Raw genomic sequence first — 19,480 nt, forward strand, 5'->3', positions numbered from 1 at the left:
GTCGCGGCCCTAGATGGCCACCCAGGTCATCCAGTCTGTCAGTGTGCGATTACTTTGTGTGGGGAGACCTCAGTTCTAAGGTTAATCGCAACAACTCTCTCAGTCTTCAAGAATTGGAACAGAACATTTCGGATGACACTGCAGCGATTCGAGCAGTTCAACTTCGATCCGCCTTCAACAACTTACTGACCAGGGCCCAAAATTTCCAAGAGATGAATGGTGGTCACTTTCAACATCTGCTATAGTAAGGTTAGTAATGAACTTCTTTTCCTCTGCTGTGTTTCTTCATACCATGGAACACTGTTCTTTGGGCCACTTCTGTTTACCTAACCCTGTATGAAAACAACAATTATGATCGTAATACTAATACTGCTTAACGAAACACCATTGGATGAAATAGGTAATTAAAGGTGTAGGTAATTAAAGGTGTATGACAAAATAAGTACAGGATGATAAAAATGTTAACTGAAATGATATAAGCGAAGTATTCTCTTTAAAAACCTTAAGAAAGTTGTCAGTTGTTAAAGAAACAAACGAACAGGTAAATTCTACAAGTCATCAAAGAGATCAAAAAACTATTTTTCACTAAGATATAATTGTTCATTCCTTAAGGATGACGGCTTATTTTTTTGATTTGCACAAATTTCTATCACTTCCAAAGTATTTAAAAAGAGTCCTTTTAGGGCAATATAGAGAATTTGTAAATTATTGTGAATGGAAACTTCGGTGGTGCCTGATTTGTACTCTCTAAACCGAATGGGCAAATTGTGGCCCATCTGTCCGACATATTGTTTATCACAGTCATGACAAAGAATTTTATAGACGTCAGCATTTAAATATTTACTTTTACCTTTACCAACAGTGTGTTTGAGCCTGTTCTGTAAGAGATTCCCGGCAGGTATAGCTAAGATCAGTTCAGTGCTTTTAAATAATTTATTTATTTTATTGGAAATACGCTTTAGTAAATTTTCGGTTGAAACTTTCGAAATGATCATGTGACTGTTGTAACTTATTGAATAAAAAATGGACTTCATTAGTATTATAGCCGTTGGCTTTAGCAACCTATTTAAGAATGGTTATGTCTTTTTGAATTTCGTCAGACGTAAGGCATAATTTTAATGTTGTATGTACCACCGATTGGAAAAAAATGTATATTTAAAAGAATGGCGAGAAGTAGCATTAAAGATGATATCTGTCGCAGTTGGCTTTCTATAAATGGCAAAGCAATGTTTGCGTTCACGATCTCCACCTGCCAGCATTTGGTTCATTACGTGATCAAAAGTATACGGACACGCCCAAAAACATCCGTTTTTCATGTTAGGTGCATTGTGCTGCCACTAGGGAAAGAAGAAATTTATGGGACAACTCCACGAAAAGAAGGGATCGATTGATAGAACATATCTTAAGGCAACAAGGACTCGTCAATTAGCTAATCAACGGATGTGTGTGGGAGTGGGGAAGGTGGGGGGATGTAAAAATTGTACAGCGAGAGAGGGAGGAAGGAGGGAGGAAGGAGGGAGGGAGGGAAGGAGGGACGGAGGGAGGGGGAGGGGGAGGGAGAGAGAGGGGGAGGAGGAGAGGGAGGGAGGGGGAGGGAGAGGGGGAGAGGGATGGTGGGTGGGTGGGTAGGTGGGTAGGTGGGGGAAGGAGGGATTGAGGGAGGGAGGGAGTGTGGTAGGGTGTGTGGGAGGGTGGGTGGGACTGAGAATACGGATGAATACAGTAAACAGGTTGAAATGGACGTATGTTACAGTAGTTATTCGTAGGTGAAGAGGCTTGCACGGGCTTGAGCAGCTTGGAGAACTGTTTCAAACCTGTCTTCGGACTGAAGACCACAACACCAAAAACACTACTAAATAATTTACAAGAAAATGTTTCCTCAGGATGTCAAGTTTAGGGCGTTTTAGTGGGGGGATGCTGAATATATTTAAGCAGTGGTTGTAAGGATAATTTTAGACTGAAATGCCCATTCGAATATGGCCAAGTTTTCTGTTGCTGTGGAGATACAGCTGCTCAAAGATGATGGACACGTCCACAAGAGCAGATCCTGAGACATCCAGACGGTGGAGTGCAATTCTACAGCGACTACGTTTTCGTTGATAATTTCTCATCGCTGATAAATTCATCGATAGAGTTCACTTCATGAGCGGCCGCTTTAAAAATCCCATAGTTCACATTAGAGAAGTGAGAAATATACACTGTGTGGATAATTTTTCGGTGTTACTTCTCAGTAAATACATGATGCGCTAAGATGAACAATCGTTAAATTAGATGTGTTGTCTTACCGAAACATCTTACAGGGCTCACGGGTGTAGAAATGCTGCTAAACGAGTTGCAATTGACCGAGAAACTGTACATTCTTTTATCCCGACACCACCTACATTAAATCTTGCTTTGCCTGACCACTGGTCACTAAAGTCACCACGTCTTAGTATGTTTTTGTCTTATCGATCGTTAGAAAGAGAAGTCAAAAAATTAAAAACGAAACACAAGATAAGGAACAGTAGCATAGTGAATGGTGCAATCCTCATAAAAGTACACCAGCAAATCCCCAGTACAACTACACGAAATATTACAAAGGATAAAAAAAAGCAAAATTAAACGCATTGTGTGATTTCTTCTGGAACTTCATGTAGACGTAGTGAATTATTGGTATGTTTTTACATAAATGTAATGCAGCAAAAATTTATTTAGGTGTTCTTGAAAATTCCATGGAGATTTTTTTTACGCAATTTAGACGAAGCACCTAAAACTAGAGATGAGTTGCTTGTGCTTTTCAGAAGTTTCTATTCTTCTTCAAATACAATGTATAAATCATGTTTATGATTTATCAATCGTCACTACGAAGTTCTTTGGCAATGAAGTTTAGTTATTAAATCGAGTCAAAGTTGAAGCGAGAACGTTGTAAGTATGAATCAACATCAAGTCGCAGTTTTCTCTCTGTTCTGTCGTCATGTTAAATTATCTACTTAGGGTGTTTCACTTGAAGTTACCACTTCGAAGAAATCTTCAAGGTCAAGATCAGTTCTTAAGAAAATCGCGTTCAGTAACTGTGAAAATCATTGTATTTCGCACTCTTTAGCCATCCATCCCAAGTTTCCGTTCGTGGACACAATCAATGGTCGATATGAAATCGTTTACGGTGTATCACAACTTGTAATTGGGGACATTTTTGATATTTTCTGAAATTCGTTTTGCACTGCTATGTGTTGCGTGTTTGCTGTAGGAGAGTTAGACTTTCAGGACCCGCGCGCGGCAGCAGTTTTCTCCGCATGTAATCAGCGTCCTCCCCTCGCAGTTTATTCCCCCTAATGTCGCACACGTGGGCAGCACAACTGAGCCCGCACCGGTGCGCTATTTCTCTCACTCGCAGGCCTTGTTGGATGAGGCGCTGCAGGCTCTCTGTAAAAGATTTACGGAGCAGTCGCAGAAACCTAAAACTGTCAGCGAGAGCCCAATAAAGTAAGATAAGTTGTTGTATTGTCGAGACGCATGCTTAATTGAAAATAGTGAATTATTGAAGGAAGCTCAGTAGCTAGTTCAACTAGACAAACGTAGACAACAGTGAGGAATAAGAATAAGGGATTGCAAACATAGCAGCATTTCTAGTAACTACAGCGAACTCCGAAGATTAACAGTATGTACGGCACGTAGCACAGAAGGGAAGTAATCAGTCTCTTGAAAAAATAGTTTAAGCAACTGACGATCTCAATGGGAAAACAATGTCGCAAAACTGTGGACGAACTTGCTCAGAAAAGTAACTTCAAAACTCAACTACCAGAAAGGAAGTTAGAATTACAGTATTCCGACAGTGAAAGAAGAATAGTATTCCCTTTGCGAATTAGCTACAGAAGTGTATAAAAATGATGAAGCTTTTAACGAGAGCCTAAAAGTGCGATGTCTTCAAAGTTCGTCTTGCCTACAATTCCAGGTTTCCGTATCGTGTCGCAGTGGTTCCGGGCGTTCTTCCCGAGGTGTGTTGCTGAATTCCTCTTCTCTTAACTGTCTAGTGCGGGTCGAATTGTCCTTTCTGCTAACTAGGGTGCTTCGGAAGACGATGTGATGCCGCAGACGTGCCTATGACTTTTCTTCTAACTGAACTTCTGGTTATGGATACTAACAAAATTAAGATGTAAAGAGCATAAATAAAATTGCTCGTTCTTGAGCATCACCTTCTCATCATGCGAGGAAAATAATAAGTAAACAAATAAATAAACGATAAATCTTGTTCTGAGACATTTCCAGTTCTTACACATGTCAGGTACATATCGCACTACCGCGTATAAGCACTTCCACTATATATCGAACTTTTACTGTCATAATATGGTGTATAGTGAAACGGACCTCAGTCTCGTTCCAAATGTTCAGATGTGTGTGAAATCTTATGCGACTTAACTGCTAAGGTCATCAGTCCCTAAGCTTACACACTACGTAACCTAAATTATCCTAAGGACAAATTAACTGCTAAGGTCATCAGTTCCTAAGCTTACACACTACGTAACCTAAATTATCCTAAGGATAATAACTGCTAAGGTCATCAGTCCCTAAGCTTACACACTACGTAACCTAAATTATCCAAAGGACAAACACACGCACCCATGGCCGAGGGAACCTCAGTCTGGTGGCAACGTACAAATAAGAAAGTTTCGGAACACTTTTTTATATTTCGGATGTTTCTTCAGATTGTAACGTTGTTCCTCAATTGAAAGGGTAGGTTGACAGTTTTTCGCATTACGATGTAGTAAGCGCAGTGTCCGAGGAGCCAGACACTGTTTTTCGCTATTGCAAACAAATGCCAATTTGATAATAAGACATCTTCAACATTAATCGCTTTCCTTATCGTTCTGTTGATACTCGCGAGCTTTTCTCTCGTCCAGTTCCAGATCAGTATCCTCTCACTACAAACAAAAGTATGCGCCAGGGTGTCGAAAAATTGACAATGATTGCAGTAGGGATGAGAGCGTAGGTCAATGATCATTTCAGTAAGAATGTCATACCATGCTGAAGTATATTTGACGTGAGGATGGGGTTGGTGATTTTAGTCCAGATCTGTTTCCAGTTTTTATCAGCATCTTTCTTTTCAGTTTGATTCCGCTGCTGTTGGTTTATCATTCTAAGATAAACTGAAGAAGTTGCGAACTGTTGAGATGGCTAGGGCAGATAGCTGATTTCCATATAATATTCGCGGACGTGTCTCAAGGAGGCACTGACGTGTCCTACGTTGATTGGTGACCCGACATCCTCAGGTTTTAATGTGACGAATAAGGTCTTGAACACTCCAGTCTGATTGCTGCGGGCTATTTTTGATTTTACATAGAGAAAGGTAGCGAGGCACTGCGTCCAAACATCATTCGTACCTAAGCCGCCAGCCTGTCAGGCAGATGTTATTGTTAGAACAGAGGTTCTGAAGATATTTCCTCTCCACACATACTAATATAGTGCGACAAGGATACTTTGAGCAATAACACGAGACATCGGTAATAAGGCAGCAGTGTGATAGACTGTATTACGCACACATGTGTATGCTTGTGCCCGGGAACGAAGATGGATCCAAGAATCTACCAGGCCTAGTCCATTTGTCAAAAGATGTAATTTCTTACAAAAGCTAAAATTCGGGCACTCATCTCCTCGAAGCAATACGCAATTAAAACTTCCACCTAAAATTATGTTAACTCTGACAATTGTTATTTCTCCTGTAAAAAATTCGCTTTTGGCACGTCTGCCATAGGACGGAGTTGGGGCATACACACTGAAGAGCCAAAGAAACTGCTACATCTGCCTAATATTATGTAGGGCCCCCGTGAACACGCAGAAGTGCCGCGACACGATGTGGCATGGACTCGACTAATGTATGAAGTAGTGATGGAGAGAACTGACACCATGAATCGTGCAGTGCTGTCCATAAATCCGTAAAAGTATGAGGGGGTGGAGATCTCTTCTGAACAGCACGTTGCAAGGCACCCCAGATATGCTCAATAATGTTCATGTCCGGGGAGTCTGGTGACCAGCGGAAGTGTTTAAACTCGGAAGATTGTTTCTGGAGCCACTCTGTAGCAATTCTGGACTTGTGGGGTGTGGAATTGTCCTGCTGGAATTGTCCAAGTCCGTCGAAATGCGCAATGGACATGAATGGAATCAGGTGATCAGATAGGATGATTACGTATGTGTCACCTGTCAGTCGTATCTCGATGTATATCAGTGGTCCCATATCACTGCAGCTGCACACGCCCACGCCAAAACAGAGCCTCCACCAGCTTGAACAGTCCCCTGCCGACATGCAGGGTCCATGGATTTATGTGGTTGTCTCCATAACCGAACAAGTCCATCCGCTCGATATAATTTGAAACGACCAGGCAACATGTTTCCAGTCATCAACAGCCCAATGTCGGTGTTGAATGGCCCGGGTGAGGCGTAAAGCTTTGTGTCGTGCAGTCATCACGGGTACATGAGTGGCCTTCGGCTCCGAAGGCCCATATCGATGACGTTTCGGTGAATAGTTCGCACGCTGACGCTTATTGATGGCCCAGCAGATCTGCAGCAATTTGCGGAAGGTTATGCACTTTTGTCACGCTGAACTATTCTCTTCAGTCCTCGTTGGTTCCGTTCTTGCAGGAAGTTTTTCCGGCTGTAGCGATCTCGGAAATTTTATGTTTTACCGGATTCCTAATAGCCACAATACACTCGTAGAATGGTCGTACGGGAAAATCCCCACTTCATCGCTACCTCGGAGGTGCTATGTCCCAACGCTCGTGCGCGGACTATAACACCACGTTCAGATTCACTTAAATCTTGATAACCTGCCACTGTAGCAGCAGTAACCGATCTAGCAACAGACACTTACTGTCTTATATAGGCGTTGCCGACCGCAGTGCCGTATTCTGCCTGTTTACGTATATCTGTATTTGAATGCGCATGCCTATACCAGTTGGCGCTTCTGTGGCTAAAAGCAAATCGTGCAACTTCGCCGTAATTTCTCATCCAGATTCAAGTATAGTTTCAACTTCAGATTGTATGCCTACTTTATGTATCGTGACCGTCCCACATTCGTACCCTAGCTTCACAATGGATTCATATCCGTTGATAATTGCTGTTTTATTTAAAACCACTTCTTGAAGCACGGATACATCGATGTCTGCAGTCTACAAGTAATCCCGTAGACTTTTCCACTTTATGTCAGGTCCAATGCTGTTACGTTGATTGTCGCTATCTTGTACGTTTGCGTCATCTTAGAGGATTCTACTACTGATCAACATCCCCCGATCACGAAGTGTTTGTCTCGGACACATTTACATAGGTTCCTCTGAACGGCTGTCGACATTCATGGAGATTTGTTGCTCTTGTGGTTGACATTGACTTATCTCCTTTCTTCTAGTGTCAACCTCTTACGGAGTGTTTTTCTTAAGGATCTTCTTCGTGTGTGCCAGTTTCCTTCTGAGCTCTTGGGACTCTTCTGCGCTCTGCTTCCGAACTGCTCGTTTATTTTTTGAGGCGTCTCTCTTGGATTGGTTTTGCCGCCAGGTATTGAATCACAATGCGACGAGGTACTGCCGCTTCTCTCGCGAATTTTCTCCTTGCTGGGAGCCGAAACTAACAACACAGACGTTACTTTTGTTTTGACGGGAACCATACTTCCGACTGAACCTGGGTGTGGAGCCGGTCAGCATGAATCTCTTCTCGGGGTTGCACCTGTTTATTACCCGTCCCGTCAGGCGGATTTTCCTGCCCATGGTCGTCGTGATCCACCGTCTCTTCCTGTTTACTGGTTTCCTCAGCGGAGGTTTCCGACTGTTGAGTGATGTTGTTGACATGCTGGCTAAGTTCCGAAGCAGCCGCTGTTGCAACTCGACAACGGCGGGTCTGCTAGCACCTGAGCATACGTCACCCTGTCGGCCGCGTCGCTGCCTTCCGTACAGGGGAGGATGCGAGAATCTCTGAGTTGTGGTTTAATGTGTGGGCACATGGGTTTCACATGCTCGGTGGCCCCACAGGTAACACACGTTCTAGATTGACCTTCATAAACTACTAGAAGAATGCTGAAGATTAGATGGGTAGATCACATAACTAATGAGGAGGTACTGAATAGCATTGGGGAGAAGAGGAGTTTGTGGCACAACTTGACCAGAAGAAGGGATCGGTTGGTAGGACATGTTCTGAGGCATCAAGGGATCACCAATTTAGTATTGGAGGGCAGCATGGAGGGTAAAAATCGTAGGGGGAGACCAAGAGATGAATACACTAAGCAGATTCAGAAGGATGTAGGTTGCAGTAGGTACTGGGAGATGAAGAAGCTTGCACAGGATAGAGTAGCATGGAGAGCTGCATCAAACCAGTCTCAGGACTGAAGACCACAACAACAACAACAAACTACTAGTATCTTCAATCCGCGCGCCACTATAAAGGGCGGTATATGCCTATTCGTATCAATGTGGACATTCCTCGCACCGTTGTCAACACTGAAGTGTCGTGATGCCCGCCACTTTTCACAATGTATCTCTATTATCGACCCGAACGATTCAAGAGTATGTTTGATTGTTCGAACTCCTTTTCGAATGGTAAATTAAATATGCGAACTGTCGCACCCTAACCCAGCATAATTAATGCCGACATTCAGTACTTCCCCTTCCAAAGTACGAAAATTCCGAGGAACCTTTTGTTTTCATCATGACTCTGTGACACACTTCATCGACTGTTAGACAAATATACAAAGAATTCCCTAAGAAATCTTACTGTAAACCTTTAACGTCGCCTTCTTGTAAACTTAAATCACTGAAACGCGACTCGTCAATATCAAGCACGTTAGGTCGTTCACAGCCAAATGGAAAGACAACTTTTAGGTTGTAGTACAGTATATACTTGTAGAACTGCATTCACTGATTCCAAATGCTCTAGATAATAGCGAACGCGCGCAGCGGGAGCTGCCACACCGAACACAGCACACACGTCCGACGGCTGTGGCGGTTCGGCCGCGACTGCCCTGACACAGCAGCCAGTGCAACGGTACGGACTACCCTAGCACGCCTCCCGTCAAACCCGAGTTCTCAACTTATCTACGCACCACTAACGTAGGGAACCCTTGCCCATTTTTCTTAATTACTCACCGCATTTCTCTGATTCCAGCAGGAGTTCGAGTCTGTTGTTCATCTGCAGTGAAGAGATCATTGGCCGTCTCGCTTTAATTGTACATATACGCGGGAATCGGCGAAATACCGCGAGTGATAAGGATAATGGGCAAGCGGCACTACATTAGTAATGTGTGGATAAGTTGAGAATTTGGGTCTAACGAGAGGCTTTCTAGGATAGGCCGGGCAGTTGCCATGACCTCTGTGACCGGATGACTTAATGGTCAGATCATCGGCCTAGAAAGCAGTAGACCCGCTTCGAATCCCAGTCCGGCACAAATATTCAACTTTCTCCATTTATCCAATCAATGCCCACTTGCAGTCAATGTCTGTAATTCCTTTGCGTATCAATAAGAATTTAACGCGGCCCATGAGAGAAGCTCGTCCTGCATTTTCGAAAGAGGAACAAAGATTCTAGGGAGTTCTACTCCCATCTTTTCTGTGCTATGGTGGGTTCTAAGGAGCAAGTGTGGCTGGTCTGATATACATTGAGAAAGAGACTGATTGATGATTATTGTATCTGAAAACCTATAGTGAAAATTGCTTCCTGCAATTCTACGTGCGGATATCTTTGGTCACGTAGTACGTCTATTTTCAGTGTTTATGCTTCACTTTTTCGCCGATACCTGTGTAAGGAAAACAGAACAACTTACCTATTGTTAGAGGAATTTCGCCGTGGACCATCAATGAACAGAGTCTCGCAGTATATCGGTATCTTATAGCGTTGTATATTTTATAATAATGCTCATTTGTAATTTTGTTTATATAACAATTACCTTCAGGTGCTACCGATTTAGCAGGCCCACGTAAAATATAAAGTGAATCTAGGAAACCTTGCTGATGGAGCTTTTGCTACAAGAAAGGTACCTGAAATAAGAACCTATAGACATGAAATACAAGTAGTCTATCAACGTTTATTCATAAAATATAACAACGGAAAAATGCTTCTGTTGAAGCACAAGAATTGTGAATATGTTCCTCTGTAAAAGACTCGGATAGAAAAGAGGGGAACCAGCTGCCTCAGTTCTCATTCCGCCTTCTTTACCAGAAGTTTTGACGTGCGAACATATTCGCGCTCTTGTAACACAATATGTTATACACAGAAGCGCCAACGAAACTGATATAGGCATGCGTATTCAGATACATGTAAACAAGCAGAATACGGCGCTGCGGTCGGCAACGCCTACTAAGACAAGAAGAGGCTGTCCGCCCTCGGTAGCTGAGTGATCAGCGCGACAGAATGTCAGTCCTATGGGGTCCGGGTTCGATTCCCGGCTGGGTCGGAGATTTTTCTCCGCTCAAGCATTGGGTGTTGTGTTGTCCTTATCGTTATCATTTCATCCCCATCGACGCGCAAGTTGCCGAAGTGGCGTCTGATCGAAAGACTTGCACCCGGCGAACGGTCTAGCCGACGGGAGACCCTAGTCACACGACATTTACATTTACATTTTACAACAAGAGTCTGGCACAGTTGTTAGATCGGTTACTGCAGCTACGATGGTAGGTTATCAAGATTTAAGTGAGTTGGAACGAGCGATGCGACACAGCATCTCCGAGGCAGCGATGAATTGGGATTTTCCCGTACGACCAGTTCACGACTGTACCATGTACCATGAATATCAGGAATCCCGTAAAGGTCTGTCATCGCTGCGGCCGGAAAAAGACCCTGCAAGAAAGGGACCAACGACTACTGAAGAGAATGGTTCAACGTGAGAGAAGTGCAACCCCTCCACAAATTGATGCAGATTTCATTGCTGAGCCATTCAAAGAAACATCATCGATATGGGCTTTCAGAGCAGAAGGCCCAAGAGTGTACCCTTGATGACTGCACGACACAAAGCTTTACCCCTCGTCTGTGCCCGTCAACACCGACATTGGGGTTGATGACTGGAAACATGTTGCCTGGTCGGAGGAGTCTCGTTTCAAATTGTATCGAGCGGATGGACGTGTACGCGTGTGGAGACGACCTCATGAATCCAAGCAGCAGACTTCAAGCTGACGGAGGCTCTGTAATGATGTGGGACGTGTGCAGTTGGCGTGATATGGGACCCGTGATACATCTAGAGACGACTCTCACAGGTGACACGTACGTTAGCATTCTATCTGATCACCTGCATCCATTCATGTCTGTTGTGCATTCCGACGGATTTGGGCAATTTTAGCAGGAATATGCGACACCCTACACATCCAGAATGCTACAGAATGGCTTCGGGTACACTCTTCTGAGTTTAGACCCTTCCGTTGGCCACCAAACACCCCAGACATGAACACTATTGAGGATATCAGGGAAGCCTTGTAATGTGCTGTTCAGAAGAGATCTCCACCCCCTCGTACTCTTACAGATTGATGGACAGTCGTGCAGGACTGTATTCCAGCACTACTTCAGACATCAGTCGAGTCCATGCCTCGTCATGTTGCGACGCTTCTGCGTGCTCGCGGGGGTCCTAGACGATATTAGGAAGGTGTACCACTTTCTTTGGCTCTTCAGCGTAAATGCTTTCACCCAGTTTCGCTTCATGTTCAGCATCTTTCTGTAACTGTCACCATCACCATCTAAATACGCCTTTCTCACTCCACATCCTTTTTCTTTGTACTCCAAGGCCACTGTCTTATCTCTCAAGTATAGTGCCTCGTTCTGTGTTTATTTCCTACTGCGACTGTCTCTACCATACCCCAGCAGATAAAAAATTCTGGGGGGGGGGGGGGGGGGGGGTGGGCGGGTTCAGGTCATTTTATCCCCTTTACCCACGTGTTTAAAAATTCGGTCCGAAATGTGCCCTCTCTTATGCCTACGTGTTAAAGTACACCGATCTAGGGGGTCCAGACTCCACTAACCTATGTATAGTTTTCATTCATCTGCATATTTCATTTCCACTGTCTCTCACTCTTTTGCTCCCACTGCTTCTATTTAGTCATTTTTCTCTTTTACTACCACTGTCTCTCACTGACCATCAACATCTCCTCTCTCTTTGCCTCCCAATGTTATTGGCTTCATCCATCTCTCTCTCTTTTCACTGCCATTTTCTGCCAGCACCACTGCCTCATCTCTCTTTCTTTCCCGTAGGCACCGACTCCTCTCTCTTACACCGTCGCTGTTTCTCTGTTACTCTGTTTCAGTATCAAAAAGCGCAGGCCAAAATTTTTGGTGGGGAAGGCAGAATGAGGATTGAGACAGCTGGTTGCTCACATTTCTGTCAGAGTTTTTTAAAGAGGAATATACGTGCCTTTTTTATATTCCGACAGGAGCGTTTTTCTGCTTTTCCTTGGTACAGTAGAGTGTGCTGGTTATATAAAACGTTTTCTATAGGCCAGTAAAGTTTTATGAGATTATTTATCTGCTTCGACACATTCATATACTTCAACACAAAAAACAACATATAACCACGGATAATATAAGATTAACACATTTTTTCTGGATACTTTGCTCATTGATCGCAATTCATCGAAAACACTCGGCTTATGATTTGTATCTTAAAAGAGTAAAAATGTTATCAGAAATATTTTACTGAATCAGCACTCATTCCAATTTTAAATAAGTTTTGGGGATCGTTTTACTTTGTTTGCAGTTATGCCAGATCCTTTTTAGCCCATTTTTTGTCACTTCAATACCACTTTGGACACAACTGTACGGGCATGAAGTGTTCATTACACAGAGACAGCGCGTCATAAGGTTTTTATTGGCAAAAAATGCTGACTAACAATATAGGTTGGTGACCTCAGAACTCTTGCAATGACCCTAGAACCCTTACCATATATTCACTACGTGAATAAATATTGCATTTATGCCTCAGAACGGATTTCATGTACGTATTTTACTACCATAAGTACGGTAATTTTGAACCTCTGGGTATTGATAACGGATAATTGTATCGAAAAATGTTACACAGTTCATCTAGACCAGGGCCGGCCAAACGCTGCACAGTGTGCAGACGTGCGTAAGTGCTGCACATGTGCACACGTGTGCGACAACGAGTGACAGCGACATCTGTTATTAGTCATGTGTCCTAAATGAACGGCGGCAGCTCCACTTCCCTGTTTATGTGGTACAAGCAAGAGCGCAACATACCCAGTCTCGTTTACCCCTGGTAACCGTAACCCTAACAGAGAAGTACTGAGAAATGGCAGGTACTGTGAAAAAGCAAAGGACGGGAGATCTATGTTCTCAGTCTTTTAAAAATGACTGGGAACTGCAATTTATTGTCCGGAGCTCGTGGTCGTGCGGTAGCGTTCTCGCTTCCCATGCCCAGGTTCCCGGGTTCGGTTCCCGGCAGGGTCAGGGATTTTCTCTGCCTCGTGATGACTGGGTGTTGTGTGCTGTCCTTAGGTTAGTTAGGTTTAAGTAGTTCTAGGGGACTGATGACCATAGATGTTAAGTCCCATAGTGCTCAGAGCCATTTGAACCATTTTTGCAATTTATTTTTGTAACCGTTGGTGAAAACTCACAGTGTTTGGTATGCCGCCGAATAATAGGCGGCCAGCGTAAGTTTTCAATTGAAAGACACTACAATACATATCACAAAGACGAGTGTAGTGTACTCAACAGTGAAGAACGGCAAGCAAAATTAAATGTCCTTAAGAAAATGGATGAGACACATCAACCCGATTATCATTTCTCATTACCAATGATAAGCGTGTTTGGATTTATTCCTATCATAATTAAAAATTATTGTTTACTAACTGTGCATTATTGCCTCATTCTGCTCCATGTTACATTATTATCAGGAAAGTTGGTCATTAAACCGATTGTTCCAATGTATACTTACATTTAGGTATTTTTTAATGTGTGAAGGCTACGCTCAGCTGAAGTCGATAAAACGTAACATTCATCTAATTGTCGGTTATTACGCAGATTTCAGACGGAACTGATGAAAGATGTAGCAATAATGGTATTGAAATAATAGGTGATCATCGAGAGGTCTGCGGTTATCATTCAGTTCAGAGGTCAGTGAGACAGAAATTATGTGGGTGTAACTGAGGGCACCGAGAATTAGTTATAGGGAACCCTGCATTAGTTTAATGTTATCTGAAGTCATGAATAAGGTTCGTTGGAAGTTGCTAAGTGCTCTCTTTCTTAAATACTAGATCAAAAACATTACTCGTATTTACGTGCCGTCAGTCAAGCTGCTTTAATAGAAACCCACGGTTGTTAACTGTATTACTTGTCTTACTGGGTTAAACTGTTAACGTCAAAGTAGACATCTCAACGAGTAGACTGTGACAGTATTTTAAATGTTTAATACGCAAAATACCTTCCCACGGTTGGCTTGCAAGCTGTGGAAAGAGCACTAGAACGCGCCGGTACAGAGTATCCCAGCAAGTGGATAAAGCGACATCTGTGTGTAGAAACATGCACTACATGAACGCTGACGGCTGCGGCGTGCACGCTGTGACCCGGAAGTTGCACATGTGCAGGAGCACCGCACTCGTGCAGAATTTCTGGCCGGCCCTGATCTAGACAATCATCTTAATTTCGATGATTTGCCTTGAATAAAAATTATAGAAGTGGCCCGCACCACAATTGGTACTTTTCGTAACCCAAAATCATGGTTTTACGGGATTTCACAGTAACCTTCCATGAAAAAATGGTGCTTTTTGAAGCAACCTAAGTTCAACCCCATTCCACACCTAATCCAGAGAAACCAATCGGTTTGCACAATATGCCTGGGCTGGAGGAAGTTTGTAACGTCTTAGCTTTGACTGTGCTGTAGGTTAGCTGCAGTGTGCCATTTCTTCCGATATGTATATACAGGGTGTTTCAGAATTCATGTTAAAACCTTCTAGAAGTTGAAGAGGGAATTTAGTACATCAAGTTTCACATAGGTTCCCGTGTCCGGAAACATCATCAAACGACGCTACAGGGCGTGAAAGTCATAGGCACCGTCTCCTGAAAATGTATTTATATACAGGGTGATTCAGTGATGATATTATAGAGTTTCTAGAATGTATCAGTTTGAGATAAGGGTCCCTATACCGGTAACGAACGAGTCGAAATTTATAAGCGAAAACACTTATGATACCTCAGCACAGTGTATTGATACTGTTGTTACTGAAATTGTAGGGAAGACAACTTTCAGAGCTGGTAGTATGTACCAGAACAAGGAGATTATGTACAGTAAACATGAGCCCTAGAATGCATACCTGCGGATCTATGAGCACTTGTTCATCTTCGCTATTGTGGACCACATCACTTCTATCGACACAAGTGCTCATAGCTCTTAAGATATGTATTCTAGAGCCTATGTTTACTGGAAATTTTTTCTTGTCTTGGTCTATGCTACCATCTGTGATAGTCGTCCACCCTACAATCTTAGCAATAACAGTACCAATACATGTACTTTCAGAGGTATCAGAAGGTTTTTCGCTTATAACTTCCGACTCGTTCGTTTCTGGCACAGTGACTCTTACCTCAGTTTGATACATTTAACCGTCTCCATTATGTTAGAAATTTCATAACATCACTACGATATCATCCTGTACCTACTAGACTTACAGGTGGCGTCGCCTGTAACAGCAACGCTCTGTAGCGCCGTTGGATGACGTTTCCGTTCCTATGTAAAACTTGACTTATTAAGTCCCCTCTACAACCTTTAAAATGCATTTTTGTTGCATTTTAAAGGATGTAGAAAAATGCATTAACAGCTGTATACCAGTAACCTTGTAATAGTGAGAAGTGTTTTGCTGTTGGATTCAGAAGCTTCCGACCCACCTTACATTTCAAGGCGGTGGGTTACTCTGTACTGTTAATGAAATAAATAAAAAAATAAACCTTTAAAATGTGTAACATGAACTGTGAAACACACTATACGTGGCCGCTAGGCCACGGGTTGTCCAAAACAATTGAACCCTTATCTCTGATCAATTGAAGGATATGTTAATTCACTTAAAAGCCGCATCCAGACAGGCCTCTCTGCCTCGAAAACTACCGATCTTCCCGTTAAGCTGTCTGAACAAGCCGCACCTTTCGAAATGAGAATAACTTAAAACATATGCAAGGCTACCATTAACAAAGAAACAAATCTATACAACGACCTGAGTTGTGGGACAACCTTAAATACAGTTAACTTGCATTAGGCATGCTAATGCAATATTAATTCATTTTCTGTTATTCAGCAGCTATTTATGATTTTTGCAGACACACTTTCAACAAATATATTCTGTATTCTACAAAAATCAGCAAAATTTTGTTTATTCCTGTTCCTGTTTATTATTAATGAGTGCAGCTACATAATTTGAGCGTCTATGATTTGATTCTAAATTTACTCCTGCCAAATATATTATAATTCAAATGGTAACACAACCCAAGTACAGCAGTCCACTCTTGCAAAATCCGATACCCAACTGCCTCACAAAATTCAATGGGTATCGTATTATTCACTAAAAGAACATGGTAAACATTCCACTCTTCCCTCAAGGATCACTGAGGACTTTGCACATCCGAAGTAACTGCATACGAATGTTATCTAATCATCAAACTAATGTCCAACTACCTCTATTGGTGCCGACTCTAGACTCCTAACACTTGGCTGCAGCTAATTTGTTTCGTCCGTGAATGGGAGTCTCAAATCGTACATAGCAACCGAGTAAAATTAACACTTCTGTATAGAGCCTGTAAAGTTATATTCCGAGTGAATGGCTTTCTCCGTACAAGTTAATCTGCGTTATAAGTATATTAAAATTCGCCGTAGCGTTTGGTTGAGATACAACAACCTGTCAAATAGTTCCTTTGCTATTTTATTTCTGTCACATACGTGCTAGTGAAGAGCGTTTCTCAATAGACTCTGATATAAAAAGACGAAGAGCAGCTAGCACACGAAGTGACGAGTGTAAGGTACTGCGTATTCCTTCATCACTTATAATTCTTAAAAAAAAAAGAAAAAAGATAAACCTTCATCCGTCATATTAATTTACTAGTGTTAGAGCTGCAGATTAAGGACAGACAATTAAATCTTTTTTAAGTATCCGTCGATTTGTTTTATGCCGATTCCGCTATCGGATGGTCACCTTTAGCGAAAGGAGATGCCCCTTAAAAGTATTTTGTTTGTCGCTTTCATCTGCGAGACTTTTACGAGGAAGTCAGTATTCAAGAACACGTCCAATACCTTTGTTAGGTAAAAAGATCTTGCCTCAGTTAACAGCTGGAAGTATATCAAAAGGATAAGACTGATATTGTTTTCGCTCTTGTAAGGGTGCCACAGAAAGAAAATTTTCGAACTTCATACAAACGTCTTTTATTACTAGGAAGAGAGATGGAAGTTCCTCGTCATAATATACAATTAGCTACTGGAAGACGTAGATTAAGAAAGTTAAATAACTGCAGTAAGTTTAAAAAGGCTATAAAAATTACTGCTATTCCCGCGAACATGCACTGTCAACAGTTAAAATGTTTCCCGGCATAATCATAGTTTTTATCACGTTTCAACTCGTATGATGTTGCTAAGTGGAGCCGGCCAGACTGGCCGAGCGGTTCTAGACGCTACAGTCTGGAACCCCGCGACCGCTACGGTCGCAGGTTCGAATCCTGCCTCGGGCATGGATGTGTGTGATGTCCTTAGGTTAGTTAGGTTTAAGTAGGTCTAAGTTCTAGGGGACTGATGACCACAGCAGTTAAGTCCCATAGTGCTCAGAGCCATTTGAACCAGTTTTTTGCTAAGTGGAGACAATATTTCCTTAAATAATCTCTCTGGCCTCGTTACGTACTGTAGAAATGCCATGAACTCCTTCTGGACAGCTAATTATCATCGATTTTTGCCTTCGTTCCCTGCAGGATTAGCGAATTTCTTGCCTTGTGGCTGAAAAACGCCTTGTGCCTGAAAGCATGTCACTTTTTTTATGTCAACTGGCAACTAAAATTTGACTACTTCCTTAATGATCGGGTACCAGCAAGTAGAGGTAGGCAGTTTCACTATGGCACTACCATAACTGTCCGGCTCCATAGCTGAGTAGTCAGCCCAGCTGACTGCCAGGTTAAGGATACTGTTTCGATTCGCGGTACTGCCTAGTCCAGTCAACTGATGTTCAAAACAGCTTTTTTATAACGAAACTGTGTTCGTTTTTCGCTCACTCGTTCTCTATGTTTTTAGGGGTGCCGAATCCGCATTGTAGGAGGTCGAAAAACACAAAAACCTCAACATTTTTGCAATTTTTTCAAGTTTTCGGTTACGTTTCGAAAACAGTGTTCTTCGAAGATGGCATCTTGGTATAACTTTAAAGCAGACTAAATTTCCTATGAAAAGCACTAGTTTGACAAAAGTTAATTATTTGTGAAAGATAATGTCATTCAAGTAGTGGTCCTCTTTTTCGGCACACTCGTCGACCCTCTGCACAAAGTTTGTCATCACTCTCTCCAACTTGTTACGGGGTACAACACGAATCTCTCACTCAATGATATCCTTTAATTGAAGCACAGTACGAGGCGTACTGATGTAAACTTTGTTCTTGAGAAAGCCCTACAAGAAAAAGTTACATGGAGTAAGATGTGGAGAGTGGAGTCCCAGTCAACATGTCTTCTGTTGGATATCACTTTTCCCAGAAACAGCTTTCTTACTTCAGACATACACACACTGAAAGTGTGAGCTATGGCGCCATCTTCCTGGAATTAAATATTTAGACGATTTTATGACACGGAGACGAAGTTCCGGGACGATAAATTCACGCAACACGGCCAAATGACGCTCCGAGTTCACAGTGACAGCTCTCCCACTTTCTTCGAAGAAATAAGGCCCTATGACACCAGATTTCCCTAATTCAGCCCACTCTGTAACCTTGTCACAATGCAGTGGACGTTCGTGCAGTTGTTCAGGATTATTCGTTAATTAACACTGTCGTTTAGGCAAAAATGAGCCTCGTCTGATATTAAAATCAGAATTCCAGTTCTTTCTCCGACAACTCTCATTACTTCAGCAGCAAAATGTCTCATCGCAAAATCTTAGGGGATCAACTTCTGAACAGTCATAGCTTTGTAGGAACGAAGATTTAAAAGGTGTAAAATGCGTCGAACAGACTAATTTGATAACCCAGGAGACTGTACACGTCGTCTTGCAGATCAGTTGGGGCTCGATTGAATTGTGTGACACACAACTTCAACATTTTCAGGTGACGTGACCGTCTTTACACTGCCTCTCAATTTTTCTTCAAAGCAGAACCTGTCTCACGGAAGTTCTTAAGCCATGGCGGAATGGCACTGTGGGTTGGAATTGCACCATTAAGCGGAACACTAAACTGGTGACGAAACTTCCTCTGAGTGGTGGTCATATATTCTGCACTTTTAAAGAACGTCTCTACGATGACCAAACGCGGGTTGTTGCGCAATCCACCTCTCAGTTGTAACTAAACTGCCGCTGTAGGGAATAACAATGAGTCCA

This window comes from Schistocerca piceifrons, chromosome 1 (assembly GCF_021461385.2).
Source record: "Schistocerca piceifrons isolate TAMUIC-IGC-003096 chromosome 1, iqSchPice1.1, whole genome shotgun sequence".
Classification (NCBI taxonomy): domain Eukaryota; kingdom Metazoa; phylum Arthropoda; class Insecta; order Orthoptera; family Acrididae; genus Schistocerca; species Schistocerca piceifrons.